This window comes from Phyllobates terribilis, unplaced genomic scaffold (assembly GCF_046119375.1).
Source record: "Phyllobates terribilis strain yellow unplaced genomic scaffold, ASM4611937v1 Scaffold_8__6_contigs__length_399053987, whole genome shotgun sequence".
Lineage (NCBI taxonomy): Eukaryota > Metazoa > Chordata > Amphibia > Anura > Dendrobatidae > Phyllobates > Phyllobates terribilis.
In genome coordinates this window covers 360,817,725-360,833,694 of record NW_027362768.1, presented here as the reverse complement: position 1 = coordinate 360,833,694, position 15,970 = coordinate 360,817,725, and the positions used below count along the sequence as shown (strand labels likewise).

The following is a 15,970-nucleotide window of genomic DNA, read 5'->3' as shown; positions in this document are numbered from 1 at the left end:
AGTTTAGGTGATGGAGAGCTCCTGCAGCAGCCAGTTGCCTTACAGACAGAAACGAGTTTCAGCTAAAGTTTTCTAAAGTGAGGAAAGAAAGAAATTCTCCTGGAAATCTCCCACTTTAGGCTCAGACCAAAAGGGAAATGATCTTGAGGTCTGAATTACAACGCATATTTATTTTGTACTTTATATTATTCTTTTAGGGGGGGAGATCTCCTGCAGTAGCCAGTTTCCTTACAGCCAGGGACGAGTTTCAGTTAAAGTTATCTAAAAAGAATAAAGAAAGAAAATTGCCTGAAAATCTCACACTTTAGGCTCAGATCAAAACGAAAAAATCTTGAGATCTGAATTGCAGAATTTATTTAATTTGTACTTTTACAGTGCTCTTTTTTTATGCACTTTCTACTATTTTTAACATGGCTTCTGTAGGGTAAAAGCCATGACAAAATTGTGACCTCTAAGTATTTTTTTTAATTTTTTTTGGAAGGTTGTGACCATAAATGCACAGAAAGTCGTCAAATAGGATTTGCTTAGCTTTTCTGGTCTCATTCTGCACTGTAGCGGGGGGAGAGCTCCTGCAGCAGTTAGTTGCCTTACAGCCAGGAACGAGTTTCAGCTAACATTTATTTTAGGATTACGAAAAACAAAAATGGACTGGAAATCTCACACTTAAGGCTGTGATCCAAATAGAAAGAATTTAAATAGTGGTACATTTTTTACTTTGTGCTGCTCTTTTTTTCTGCAATTCCCTAATACTTTTAGACCTGGCTTCTGTTTGGTAATAGCCACAATGAAATTGTGACCTTTAAGTATTTTTTTGCTAGGTTTTGACCTTAACTGCACCAAAAGTTCTTAAAGGAGATCTTTTCTGCTCTGCTTCTCCACTGTAGCGGGGGGGAGACCTCCTGCAGGAGTCAGTTGCCTTACAGCCAGGAATTAGTTTCAGCTGAAGTTTTTTAGAGTAACGAAAGAATAGGATCTTGATGTTTGAATTGTGGAACAATTTTGTGTTGCTCTTTTTTCTGCAATTTCCTAATAGTCTTTTAGGTCACAATTTCATCAAGGCTTTTACCAAACAGAAGCCAGGTCTAAGACTATTAGGATTGCAGAAAAAAAGAGCAACACAAAATTGTTCCACAATTCAAGCCTCAAGATCATTTTCTTTTTTTTGTCGTTACTCTAAAAAACTTCAGCTGAAACTCGTCCCTGGCTGTAAGGCAACTGACTCCTGCAGGAGCTCTTCCCCACTCCCCTGTGCAGAAGGAGACCAGAAAAGATCCCCTTTAACAACTTTGGGTGCATTTATGGTCACAACCTACCAAAAAAATTACTTAGAGGTCACAATTTCATCAAGGCTTTTACCAAACAGAAGTCATGTCTAAGTATTTTTTTGGTAGGTTGTGACCATAAATGCACCCAAAGTTGTTAAAGGGGATCTTTTCTGGTCTCCTTCTGCACAGGGGAGTGGGGAAGAGCTCCTGCAGGAGTCAGTTGCCTTACAGCCAGGGACAAGTTTCAGCTGAAGTTTTTTAAAATAATGAAAAAGAAAAGTATATTGAGGTTTGAATGGTGGAACGATTTTTTTGTTGCTCTTCTTGTTCTGCAATCCTAATAGTTTTAGACCTGGCTTCTATTTGTTAAAAGCCATGATGAAATTGTGACCTCTTGAGTAGTTTTTTGGTAGGTTGTGACCATAAATGCACCCAAAGTTTTTAAAGGGGATCTTTTCTGGTCTCCTGCTGCATAGTAGCAGGGGGGAGAGCTCCTGCGGGGAGTCAGTTGTCTTACAGCCAGGGACGAGTTTCAACTGAAGTTTTTTAGAATACCAAAAAAAAAGAGAAAAGATCTTGAGATTTGAATTGTAGAATGATGTTATGTTGCTCTTTTTGTTTTTTTTTTGCAATCCTAATAGTTTTAGACCTGGCTTCTGTTTGGTAAAAGCCATGATGAAATTGTGACCTCTGTATTTTTTTGGTAGGTCGTGACTATAAATGCAACCAAAGTTGTTAAAGGGGATCTTTTCTGATCTCCTTCTGCACAGTATCGGGGGGGGGGGGAGGGAGAGCTCCTGCAGGACTCAGTTGCCTTACAGCCAGGGACGAGTTTCAACTGAAGTTTTTTAGAATACCAAAAAAAAAAGAAAAGGATCTTGAGGTTGGTTTGAATTGTGGAGCGATATTTTTTTTTCCTGCAGTCCTAATAGTTTTAGACCTGGCTTCTGTTTATTAAAATCCATGATGAAATTGTGACCTCTGTATTTTTTTTTGGGTAGGTCGTGACCATAAATGCACCCAAAGTTGTTTGAGCGTCTGTGTTTTCCATGTCCACGATGAGAATCCTGGTTCATCTACCACTGAATGGACATGTTAGTAGCCGGAGTCGTCTCACGGCTTTTTTTTTTTTTTTTAACTCTGAACACAAAGCCGTCTCCTCTGCTCTGTTTTCGGAAAGCCCGTGTTGTTCTTGCGAATTGAAGAGACGAGTGCTGGCTGGTACTGATAAGCAACTGTCCTGTGACATATTGTTTTTATTAACTCTGTGGATGTCATTCACCATTAGGCACAATTGGATTCATTTTCTATTCGTTTTCATCATTTTATTTACTTTACGTTTGCTCGCGCCCCAACATGATGCCAATGAAGATGTTGCCGACGTGCTCGCATGCCCGCCTCATTAATTTATGCACTATTGATGTTTTGTATTTTTCTTTTTCTTTTTTTTTGTCTTTAGGGTAAAGAAATTCACCTTTTTTGGTTGGTTGTGAGTGAAGATCGCTTTGCAGAGCGGCTACTTCTGGAAGGTAACCCCTTTTATTCTAACATTTTTCCATTTGGGTTCAATTTTTGGATACAATTGTTGCCCGTTTCTCGGTATAAATTTCTGGCATTGTACAATTTTTCTTTAAAAAAAAGTTCTTTAGACTGTATTCGTTTTGGCTTTGGCCTATTGCAATGGGTTTTGTATGTGACTATTTTTAGGTTATTGAAGGTCTGGTGAAAAATTACCATTTGAGTTAAGGGATTTTTTTAGTATTAGAAAAACATGGCTGCTTTTTTACAGAAACAGCGCCCCCATTACTCCTCAGGTTGTTTGTGGTATTGCAGCTGGGTCCCATTCACTATAGTGGGGCTGAGCTGTAATACCAGATATAACCTATAGACAGGGGTGGCGCTACTTATGGAATAAAGCAACCATGATTTAATAATGTTGCGCACCCTCTTTGAACGTGGTGGTGGCATATTGTTAGAATATGTTGTTGCTTTATGATCGTGGTGGTTCGATCACTGGGACCCCCACCGATCCAGAAAATTAAAGGGTTACATCCTTGGCCACTCGCTGTGCAGTGGAGCTACATCCATATCCTAGTGAACGGCCTTAACTTTGTCGGATGGGAATACCCCATCAAAGATGTAGGAAACCATGGCTGCTTTTTTCCAAAAAACCCCCATCCATGGGTGGAGTCTGGTTACACAGCTCCAATCCACTGATGTGAAAGGAGTTCAGCTGTGATACCTCACACAACCTGTGGACTGGTGTGGCGCTGTTTTTGGAAGACAGAAGCCTTGTTTTGGGGCGCTGAGAAACCTCGCTAATTATTTTATTAAGGGCAAATTCTCCCCAATACTGTGAATTTGTGGAATAGGGCTAAAAAACAGATTGTGTTGATAGTTAGAGATGAGCGAATCGATACGAATTTCTCATGAGGAAATCGATTCGTGACAAGTTCAATTTTATGAATTTTTGCAAAAAAATTGGATTAGCTGGAATCCAAATTTTTGGGTGTTGGCACAAATCCAGTAAAATGGCAGCCAGCTGGACTCTATATAGGGCCGGGAAGGGGTTAAAAAAATAATATACATACATATATATATATATATATATATGTATATATACAGTACAAACCAAAAGTTTGGACACGCCTTCTCATGTAAAGATTTTTCTGTATTTTCATGACTATGAAAATTGTACATTCACACTGAAGGCATCAAAACTATGAATTATCACATGTGGAATTATATACTTAACAAAAAAGTGTGAAACAACTGAAAATATGTCTTATATTCTAGGTTCTTCAAAGTAGCCACCTTTTGCTTTGATTACTGCTTTGCACACTCTTGGCATTCTCTTGATGAGCTTCAAGAGGTAGTCACCGGAAATGGTTTTCACTTCACAGGTGTGCCCTGTCAGGTTTAATAAGTGGGATTTCTTGCCTTATAAATGGGGTTGGGACCATCAGTTGTGTTGTGCAGAAGTCTGGTGGATACACAGCTCATAGTCCTACTGAATAGACTGTTAGAATTTGTATTATAGCAAGAAAAAAGCAGCTGAGTAAAGAAAAACGAGTGGCCATCATTACTTTAAGAAATGAAGGTCAGTCAGTCCAAAAAATTGGGAAAACTTTGAAAGTGTCCCCAAGTGCAGTTGCAAAAACCATCAAGCAAGCGCTACAAAGAAACTGGCTCACACGAGGACCACCCCAGGAAAGGAAGACCAAGAGTCACCTCTGCTTCTGAGGATAAGTTTATCCGAGTCACCAGCCTCAGAAATCGCAGGTTAACAGCAGCTCAGATTAGAGACCAGGTCAATGCCACACAGAGTTCTAGCAGCAGACATATCTCTACAACAACTGTTAAGAGGAGACTTTGTGCAGCAGGCCTTCATGGTATAATAGCTGCTAGGAAACCACTGCTAAGGACAGGCAACAAGCAGAAGAGACTTGTTTGGGCTAAAGAACACAAGGAATGGACATTAGACCAGTGGAAATCTGTGCTTTGGTCTGATGAGTCCAAATTTGAGATCTTTCGTTCCAACCACCGTGTCTTTGTGCAAAGCAGAAAAGGTGAACAGATGGACTCTACATGCCTGGTTCCCACCGTGAAGCATGGAGGAGGAGGTGTGATGGTGTGGGGGTGCTTTGCTGGTGACACTGTTGGGGATTTATTCAAAATTGAAGGCATACTGAACCAGCATGGCTACCACAGCATCTTGCAGCGGCATGCTATTCCATCCGGTTTGCGTTTAGTTGGACCTTCATTTATTTTTCAACAGGACAATGACCCCAAACACACCTCCAGGCTGTGTAAGGGCTATTTGACCAAGAGGGAGAGTGATGGGGTGCTACGCCAGATGACCTGGCCTCCACAGTCACCAGACCTGAACCCAATCGAGATGGTTTGGGGTGAGCTGGACCGCAGAGTGAAGGCAAAAGGGCCAACAAGTGCTAAGCATCTCTGGGAACGCCTTCAAGATTGTTGGAAGACCATTTCCGGTGACTACCTCTTGAAGCTCATCAAGAGAATGCCAAGAGTGTGCAAAGTTGTCATCAAAGCAAAAGGTGGCTACTTTGAAGAGGCTAGAATATAAGACATATTTTCAGTTGTTTCACACTTTTTTGTTAAGTATATAATTCCACATGTGTTAATTCATAGTTTTGATGCCTTCAGTGTGAATGTACAATTTTCATAGTCAGGAAAATACAGAAAAATCTTTAAATGAGAAGGTGTGTCCAAACTTTTGGTCTGTACTGTATATACACTCACCTGTCCTAGGCTCTCTCCTGCCACAGGAGCTCCCTGCATGGTCTTCTGTAGCTTCCCTTTTGGTCTTCTCTTTCGATTGAAGAGTAGACCGATCTGAAGCAAGCATAGGACCGGGTGGATATAATCATTTTTTTTTCTAACCCTTCCCTTCCCCTCCATATATTAAGCTTTTGGGGTCTGCAGCGACCTCGGAACATCATAGTCGTCTTTTCCGGAGATTCTACAACCAAATACATAAATAGAGTCCACCTCTCCATGAGGAATTAGGACCAGGATCTTGGAGGTGGGAATGGTCAGACCACCATGGTCGCACTTCTTTGGCATTGACTTTCCGTGAAAGTCTCTTGGCAGAAATCTTCTTCAGTACAATTCTGTATATATTTTCCCATCTTCTATGGGAATTGATGGAGGTTGTCCACTTTGGTGAACCTCCTTCTTCTGTCCTCCTGCTATGGATGGTAAACGAGGATGGACTCCAACATTGTTTGTGAAGGAGATGGTTGGACTTTTTCGCCTCTTTCCGTAATTCCTTCCGTCTGTGGTTATGTGTAGTAGACATATTCGCGTCTTCTTCACCGTCTTAACAAGATTTATATTCTTCAAGTGATGGACGCTCATCACCTTGTATATGGCACCATAGAAATTTCCCCCTAGGGATTGACATGCAACGAGGCAGAAATTCCTCAAAAGTCTCACACAATACTGTTATGCTGGAGTGTCACCATCTCCAGCTTCCATAGTCGCCCTTTTAATAAATTAATAGTTCTTTAAACACCATAGCAACCCTGATGTCAGTGTCAGCCGGTCACCGCCGCTCCATGTGATGTCAGCGCTCATCACTTCTATCCGTGACCTTGTGAGAACATAACGGGGTTAATTGCATCTTAATGGGATATCGTCTCTGTACTGGTTAACCCTTTGTGTTATGTTTAAGTTTTATCTATCTGTTCTCTTTCTTTCTATCTCATCTATCCTTCCATCCATCCATGGTCCCTGAGACTCTCTAGTGTTTTATATTGTGCCGAGCGACTGTCATAAAGCTAACGTGGTGCACGTTTCCATTTCCAAAAAGGGCTCCAAGTCTTTCCTGGAGAGGAGAGTTGAGCGTATTGTGTTTTTGGACTTTTCTAAAGTATTTGACACTGACCCACATAGACACAGAATGGGTAAATTGAGGTCTATAGGGTTAAAAAGTAAGGTTTGTAATTGGATCGAAAACTGGCCCAAAGAGAATTGTGGAGAATGACTACCTCTCGGAATGGTCTCCCGTTATAAGTGGTGACCCAAAGGTTCAGTGATGGCTCCGCTATTATTCGGGATTAATAGTGTTGTTTCTATTTTTGCAGATGACACAAGCTATGTCGTATAGTGCAGTCTATGGAAGATGTTCATTAATTACACGCTGACGTGGACAAACTGAGTGTTTGGGCATCAACGTGGCAGATTAGGTTCAATGTGGAGAAATGTAAAGATATACCGTATATTCCGGCGTATAAGACGACCTGGTGTATAAGACGACCCCCCTACTTTCCTGTTAAAATATAGAGTTTAGGATATATTCACCGTATAAGACTACCCCTTTTCCAACGCATACCAAACACCGGTAAAAATTAAAAAAAAACAGATTTGAATTTAACATGGTCCTTTTTTAATTTAAATTCTTATGACATGCAGGTATATAGCAGGAAAACTGTCACTCATAAACATATTAAAATAGGGGGGACCCCACGTCATTTTTTGGGGGGGTCCCCCATTCTAATAGCTAGTAAAGGCTAGGTATTCAGCTGGGGGCTGATATTAGTATCCTGGGAAGCTCCGTGGGTATTACCCCCTTCCCAGACTTCAAACATCTGCCCCAGCCGTCTGCTTAACCTCCGCTAGAGACTATAATGATGGTGGATCCCACGCCAATTTTCTTTTTAAAAAATCCTTTATTTTAACACAAAATGACAATTGAGGGGTTAATAAAGATGCAGTCCCTAAATTATTATTAATTTTGTAATTAATTTTTCCCAAAAATGTTGACGTGGGCTTCGCCATATTTTTGTGTCCAGCCAGGTACAGCAGGCAGGAACGGGCTGCACCCAACCACCAGCTGCCTATTTGTACCTGGCCGGACACAACAATATAGGGAAGCCCTTTTTTTTTAAATTATTTCATGAAATAATTAAAAAAAAAAAGACGTGGAGCTTCGCCCTATTTTTGTGTCCAGCCAGGTACAACTAGGCAGCTGGGGGCTGGAATCTGCAGCGCAGGGAGACCCAAGCTTTCTGGGTCCCCCCCCCGCTGCAAATTGCAGTCCGCAGCCACCCCGGAAAATGGCGCGTTCATAGAAGCGCCATCTTCTGGCGCTGTACCCAACTCATCCAGGGCCCTGGTGCGGTGGCTCACTGGGTAATAAAGGGGTTAGGGCCAGCTTGGCATTATCAGCTGGCCCTAAGCCTGAAATTCATGGGGTCACGCCAATATTAGACATGACCGCCATGAATTTCTAGTAAAGTAATTAAAAAAAACACAACACCCAGAATAAAGTCCTTTAATTGAAATAAACACACAATTTTTTAATGTTCTAAATTAAACCATACTTACCGTCACGCCCATTCCAGCTGAAGCCAACGATCTCCTGCAATAAAAGTAAAATAATAAAGCAACCTCATCCTTACCTCTCCATGGTTCCCAGGACCGGTCCAGCTCTGCTACATCGAGATGACAGGCTGCACCGCAGCACAACGCTGCCATCCAGCCTGTCATCCCGCAGACACTGAGAAGAGCAGGCATGCTTGTGCTCCTCAGTGTCTGACTGTGACGGCATCCAGATGAGCCGAGATCATGTCCAATGAACTCAGCTCACCTCATGCACGTCACTGACAGCGTGGGAAAATTCTCCTGCTCCCCGCATGCGCAGTAGAAGTTTCCCACGCTGTCAGTGACGGACGTCCAGGAGGTGAGCTGAGTTCATTGTCGGCTCATCTGGATGCCGTCACAGCGAGACACTGAGGAGCGCAAGCATGCCTGCTCTTCTCAGTGTCCGCGGGATGACAGGCTGGATGGCAGCGTTCTGCTGCGGTCCCGCTTGTCATCTCGATGTAGCAGAGCTGGAGCCGTCCTGGGAACCATGGAGAGGTAAGGATGAGGTTGCTTTATTATTTTACTTTTATTGCAGGAGATCGTTGGCTTCAGCTGGAATGGGCGTGATGGTAAGTATGGTTTAATTTAGAACAATAAAGAATTGTGTGTTTATTTCAATTAAAGGACTTTATTCTGGGTGTTTGTGTTTTTTTTAACTTTGACTATGGGGTTAGTAATGGGGGTGTCTTATAGACGCCTTTCCATTACTAACCAGGGCTTGATGTCAGCTGGCATTATAAGCTGACATCAACCCCAACCCTATTACCCCACTGCCACCGCTACAGGGCAGTGGGAAGAGCGCGGCTAAGTGCCAGAATTGGCGCATCCTATGGATGCGCCATTTCTGGGGCGGCTGACGGCTGGTGTTTCTAGCCTGGGAGGGGGCCAATATTCATGGCACCCTTCCTGGGCTATTAATATCAGCCTCCAGCTGTCTGCCTAGCCTTTGCTAGCTATTAAAATAGGGGGGACCCCACGTCATTTTTTTGGGATCCCCCATTTTAATAGCTAGTAAAGGCTAGGTATTCAGCTGGGGGCTGATATTAGTAGCCTGGGGAGCTCCGTGGGTATTACCCCCTTCCCAGGCTTCAAACATCTGCCCCAGCCGTCTGCTTAACATCCGCTAGAGACTAAAATTAAGGGGAACCCCACGCCAATTTTTTTTTAAATAAATCCGTTATTTTAACACTAGATGACAAGTACAGTAACCAGCACTGTCACTGTACTTCATATATATGTGACTGACATGTTTCTATCTATCTAATCTATGTGTGAAGCTCTATTCTGTCTGTTATAAATTGTCGGGTACCGCTGCTGAGTTGCCGGCCGGCTTTTTTAAAGAGACGGTGCATGAAAACACTAATATTTGTTTTAATAAATCCTTTACACTAAATGACAAGTACAGTCAGCAATACTGTCACTGTACTTCATATATATGTGACTGACATGTTTCTATCTATCTAATCTATGTGTGATTCTCTATTCTTTCTATTCTAAATTGTCGGGTGCCGGCTTATGCCGCTGCTGAATTGCCGGCTTTTCATATATTGTCACAGAAGCGATGCGAACTTCCCAGCTCCGGACACAGCGCAGCGCTTCTGTGACAAGTGAAAGCTGTCGGCACAGAAGCCCTGCGCTGTGTCCGGAGCTGGGAATACGCAGCGATGTGTCAGTTTCAGCACAGAAGCGCTGACTGTCTGGACCTACCGCCGCCGTATTTTAACTCCCTCCACCTTATATTAACTCCGACATGGCAGGGATACGGCCACGGCAGCTTATTAACACCCCCAGAGTATCCCCGCATGTCAATTTCTGAAAGTTCAAAAGCATTACCGGCGTATAAGACGACCCCAGACTAGACAGAAGATTTTTCAGTCTTCAAAAGTCGTCTTATACGCCGGAATATACGGTACATCTAGGCACTAATAACAGTCACTATGCTGTATGTTCTAGGTGGAGTAAAACTAAGAGAGTCACTTGTAGAGAAGGATCCGAGTATAATAATATGTGGACATCATATGTTCTAGGTGGAGTAAAACTAGGAGAGTCACTTGTAGAGAAGGATCTGAGTATAATAATATGTGGACATCATATGTTCTAGGTGGAGTAAAACTAGGAGAGTCACTTGTAGAGAAGGATCCGAGTATAATAATATGTGGACATCATATGTTCTAGGTGGAGTAAAACTAGGAGAGTCACTTGTAGAGAAGGATCTGAGTATAATAATATGTGGACATCATATGTTCTAGGGGGGGTTAAAACTAGGAGAGTCACTTGTAGAGAAGGATCTGAGTATAATAATATGTGGACATCATATGTTCTAGGTGGAGTAAAACTAGGAGAGTCACTTTGTAGAGAAGGATCTGAGTATAATAATATGTGGACATCATATGTTCTAGGGGGGGTTAAAACTAGGAGAGTCACTTGTAGAGAAGGATCTGAGTATAATAATATGCGGACATCATATGTTCTAGGGGGGGTTAAAACTAGGAGAGTCACTTGTAGAGAAGGATCTGAGTATAATAATATGTGGACATCATATGTTCTAGGTGGAGTAAAACTAGGAGAGTCACTTGTAGAGAAGGATCTGAGTATAATAATATGTGGACATCATATGTTCTAGGTGGAGTAAAACTAGGAGAGTCACTTGTAGAGAAGGATCTGGGTATAATAATATGCAAACATAATATGTCCTAGGGGGAGTAAAACTAGGAGAGTCACTTGTAGAGAAGGATCTGAGTATAATGATATGTGGACATCATATGTTTTAGGTGGAGTAAAACTAGGAGAGTCACTTGTAGAGAAGGATATGAGTATAATAATATGTGGACATATGTTCTAGGTGGAGTAAAACTAGAAGAGTCACTTGCATAGAAGGATCTTGGTATAATAATATGTGGACATCATATGTTCTAGGGGGAGTAAAACTAGGAGAGTCACTTGTAGAGAAGGATCTGGGTGTACTTTTAGATCAGAGACTAAATAACAGCATCCAATATCAATCAGAGACTTCTAGAGTCAGCAGGATACTGTCAAGTATCAAAAGGGGCAAGAACTCGCAGGACTGGAATATAATACTACCACCTTACAAAGCATTAGTGTGACCCCATCAGGAATATGCAGTTCAGTTCTGACCATAGAGTTTGTAATTCTTTTATCTGTTCTTTTTTTTAACCCCTTTCAGCATCCACATAAAAGTTCATCTCAACTTGGATGTAGTATGTGCTTATTGATCTACTGAGAAGCTCAGAAAAGGACAAGTGAAAGAGTTAAGTCACAATGCGCTCACTGACAAATTCTCAGTTAACTCATTCTGCAGTCAGCAATGTGCAGAGAAATAAAAAAACTCTGTAAAAGCCAACCGCTGCTAAATTTTTCATTAAACCCTATCACAAAAAGTATGTTTAGCCCAAAGTACATGGATTAAGTAAAAGAGAAAAAGAAAGTCACCAAAGGTGTCCATATCCTTTAATGTCTACTCATGTTTTATTGCCGATCTTTAATCAACCATTTGTAATGTAGATGCGTCCCGATCTTGTCACACCAGCAACGGACTAAGGTGACCGGACTGTCACAGCTCCATCTTTCTTGATGACCATGTCGTTATAATCTGGTGATGTCAAGTAAAAATTTTACGATAAAATTTGCTCTTTTAGGAGGATCTATACATTTTGGCCGTCTGCGCCGAAGCTGTTAGATGTCTGAGAGGGTGAAATATGGATCTTTAAGAAAAAAAAAATCACGGAGGACTGAGAAGTAATATATTGATTAAAACATTCCGAGTTAATTAAAAAAAGAGGAAAAAATGGTTTGCATTAATGAATGTGGTCGTTTGAGACGACTTTATGGGAAGAATCAAAATTAGAAAATATCGTCTGTGAGAGGGGTTCGGGGGATTCTCCACTGGTTTGGGACCACATTAGAGGTGAAATGCTGCAATAATGGATTGGTATTGAGTAGGAACTCACCGGCTCACAAGACGGACCCACCCTTGTCTCCAGGGGCCATTGTGATGGGTCATTTTTGTTTTTGTGGTGTTTAACAAACCTTCCGCTGGCTTGCCAGGAATTATAACATTCCAGGGCCGACTACCCCAACCAGTAGCACCCCTCTTTGGTGGGCAGCCACAAAGAGGAGGTAGCGGCAAGCTTAGGAAGCTGACAGTCCTTTGAGGTATGTGGCCAGGTGACCTGATGGTCCCAACATGGGTTCTGCAAACGTCTTCATGGGTTCAGTGTTGGTCAGTGAATCAAATCTGTATTCCTCCGGTTGGTTCCATGGTTCCTTGGCTACTGTCATGTAGAGTCTCAAATCTGTATTCCTCCAGTTGGTGCCATGGTTCCTTGGCTACTGTCATGTAGAGTCTCAAATCTGTATTTCTCCGGTTAGAGCCATGGTTCCTTGGCTACTGTCATGTAGAGTCTCAAATCTGTATTCCTCCGGTTGGTGCCATGGTTCCTTGGCTACTGTCATGTAGAGTCTCAAATCTGTATTCCTCCGGTTGGTGCCATGGTTCCTTGGCTACTGTCATGTAGAGTCTCAAATCTGTATTCCTCCAGTTGGTGCCATGGTTCCTTGGCTACTGTCATGTAGAGTCTCAAATCTGTATTTCTCCGGTTAGAGCCATGGTTCCTTGGCTACTGTCATGTAGAGTCTCAAATCTGTATTCCTCCGGTTGGTGCCATGGTTCCTTGGCTACTGTCATGTAGAGTCTCAAATCTGTATTCCTCCGGTTGGTGCCATGGTGCCTTGGCTACTGTCATGTAGAGTCTCTGGAAACCGAGGCATATCCCCCTTTTATTGTCCACAGCTCTTGTTCCAGGTCATTATCCACAGGTTTCGGGGAAGGTGGGAGGAGGTCATCTCTCATTGTTCGAGTGTTCAATTAACATGCATATTTGTCCTTCAGTGTTTGCAGAGCAACAATCTGCCTAGGCTGATACAATAGGTCGTAAGCAGGCATTAACCAAATTAACAAACATTGATTGTTCAATTAACCTGCGCCTTTGCTCCCAAAGGATAGCAGAACAATAAGCTGCAGGGACGGATACAATAGGTAGTCAACAAGCATTCATCAAATCAACAAACATCAATTCAAGCGTCAACATTCAGGCTCACATGAACAATGGCTTATGTCTCTTGACCTACTGAAAAATACGTCTGGCATAATTAAGAATAAATGCTGTGTTGTCACATGAATTTACGATTTTTTCTGTTTTTTTTTTTTAATTTTCAATTTCTAACTCTGCTATAGTGCTAATTGAGAAAGCTCACATTTCCACCCACATTTCAAAAGTGACAGAATAGCGTAATATTGCAAAAAAGATGCAATATTATCCTGCACAAGCATTGTGTGCCAAAATGTGCAACTTTTTGGCGGCAGAAAACTGTCACAAAATCCTTGATAAATTGGCTTTTAAAGCCACAGCTGCCGAATCCAAAGGAGATGTGCAGCAATTTTGTAACAATACATTTATTGCAGATTATTTTGTCCAATTTTGAAATCGACGTTAAAAAATCTGAAAAAGATTTGTGCCCTTGCTGCAACAGAAAATTGAAAACCTTCCCCACGGGTCAATTTTCCGTGTGCAAAATTTTCCTAGATCTTCTGATATCCCATCCACTTTCTGGCTACTTTATTCTCCTCCACATTTCACCTATGCAATTCTGTGGGAAAAGGCTTTTCAGTCCCTTGTTTCCTTTAATCTAGAAATTCTGGCTTAGGATATGCGCACATGGAGTCTTTTTGCTGAGTTCTCGGAGCGAAAGCTAAGCAGAAACTCAAAAGTTTTTGAGGATTTTTTGAGATTTGGGAGAGTTTTCGTTCAGTTTGTGCTCCAAAAACTCCTCGAAAAACTCTGTGTGCACAAAGCCTTATTTAATAAACAAAATTCTCCCAAAAGTGAAAGGACAGAACCCAATTAGGAATGTATAGTATCACAAGAAGAATCCTGTTCTACCTAATTCCTATCCGGAACATTTGATAACCTGACACCCATTATCCTCACCAATATATTGATTATATTCTTCCTCCGTTTCTTTCTAGTACTTGTGATACAGTCATTTAAAGTCTTCAAAATTTTCAGAACTTCATTCCCAACTTTATTCTGAACCGCGTGATCCTTCGAGACGCTCCGTTTCCTTTTGGTTTCCTATGACTAAACAAGCAATCTTCTCCTTGTGTCGTCGCGCCGGTTTTACGTGCAGAATTCACCGTGTTTAACGGTCGCTCCGGTGCGCGGATCGCCGGTCGCTCTTGTTGTAGCAGAATAGCATTGCCGCAGATCAGTATTAACAATGCAAACACCCTAAATCACTAATAGGAGCGCGCTAAGCTTTTAATTCCGCAGAATTTATTGCTCGCTGTATTTCCATGAATTTATAACGCTTTGATTCTTAAGAGCCCCATTTAATCAGTTTTGCCTGGCACGGAACATAATAAACAACTTTTCGGTGTTAAAGTGCCACATGAGAGAGGTTGCTAACAAGGAAGTTAAGTGTTTCTGCCACGAGCAGTTTTTCACTATATTTTTCATGAGCTGTTACTTGCAGTAATGTACTTTGCAGGCTTCCGAATGCCGCTCAACCATTGTGATAAGCTGCATCGCCCTCGGGCTCTCTTACAGGTATCACCGAGAAGCGGCTCCCTCTGCTTCTTCCTCGACATGGTGATTGCTATTGTAGTCTTAGCGCACGGTTTACAATAAACCAGTCGCTCTTAAAGGAAAACCTCTGATATTCATTTCTGCAGTTCCCTAGGCATCTCAGAAAGACCACTTTTTCCAAGATGTAAGCCCACCCTGCAATCCACAGTTGACGCCCCCATCCGACTTTTAACCCCCCCCAAAAATCAGTCTTAAATTTTCTGTTGAATTCCTGGCAAAATTTGCATGCGTTAAAGGAACACTAAAAAAAGCCAACAGAAAATGCACAAAAAATAGAAAAGCCCAGTGTTTAATTGTCTGTTTTTCTATTTTGTCTCCTAATACAATTGAAACTAAGAAAGTTATTAAGCAATCATCTCTGTCAGGTGATTTTCCACCTGAGTCTGGTTGGAGGACAAATGGCTGCAGCAGGAGCCTCCCCCCTCTATCCTGTTTGAAATAGGACAAGAAGACAGTTAACAGGGTTCTCAGTTACTTTAACGTAGTTTACAAATGGTCCCATGGTGGTGGTAACATACCTACCAGACCTCCACCATACTGCAGTCAGTGCTCACCCACGTGTCTCCGATCTACCAGACCTCCACTGCTCCACCATACTGCAGGCAGTGTTCCTCCACCAGTCTCTGACCTACCAGACCTCCACTGCTCTCCCATACTGCAGTTATTCTTCCACCACCAGTCTCCAACCTACCGGACCTCCATTGCTCCACCATACTACATTCACTGTTCATCCACGTGTCTCCGATCTACCAGAGCTCCACTGCTCCACCATACTGCAGGCAGTGTTCCTCCACCAGTCTCTGACCTACTAGACCTCCACTGCTCTCCCATACTGCAGTTATTCTTCCACCACCAGTCTCCAACCTACCGGACCTCCATTGCTCCACCATACTACATTCACTGTTCATCCACGTGTCTCCAATCTACCAGACCTCCACTGCTCCACGATACTGCAGGCAGTGCTCCTCCACCAGTCTCTGACCTACCAGACCTCCACTGCTCCACCATACTGCTGCTATTGTTCCACCACCAGTCTCCAACCTACCGGACCTCCACTGCTCCACCATTCTGCTGCTATTGTTCCACCACCAGTCTCCAACCTACCGGACCTCCACTGCTCCACCATACTGCAGGCAGTGTTTC

The 15,970-nt window shown here is 42.4% G+C and overlaps 1 protein-coding gene across 12 annotated transcripts in view; it reads left to right on the top strand.

The window, feature by feature from the left end:
- Positions 1 to 15,970, top strand: part of FOXP1 (forkhead box P1) — an 809,982-nt gene that overhangs the window by 372,158 nt on the left and 421,854 nt on the right. For all 12 annotated transcript variants that reach the window (XM_073644751.1, XM_073644747.1, XM_073644748.1 and 9 more), the window contains one exon: positions 2,725 to 2,794. The gene's annotated coding sequence lies outside the window, so the exon portion shown is untranslated. The remainder of the gene's footprint in view (positions 1 to 2,724; positions 2,795 to 15,970) is intronic.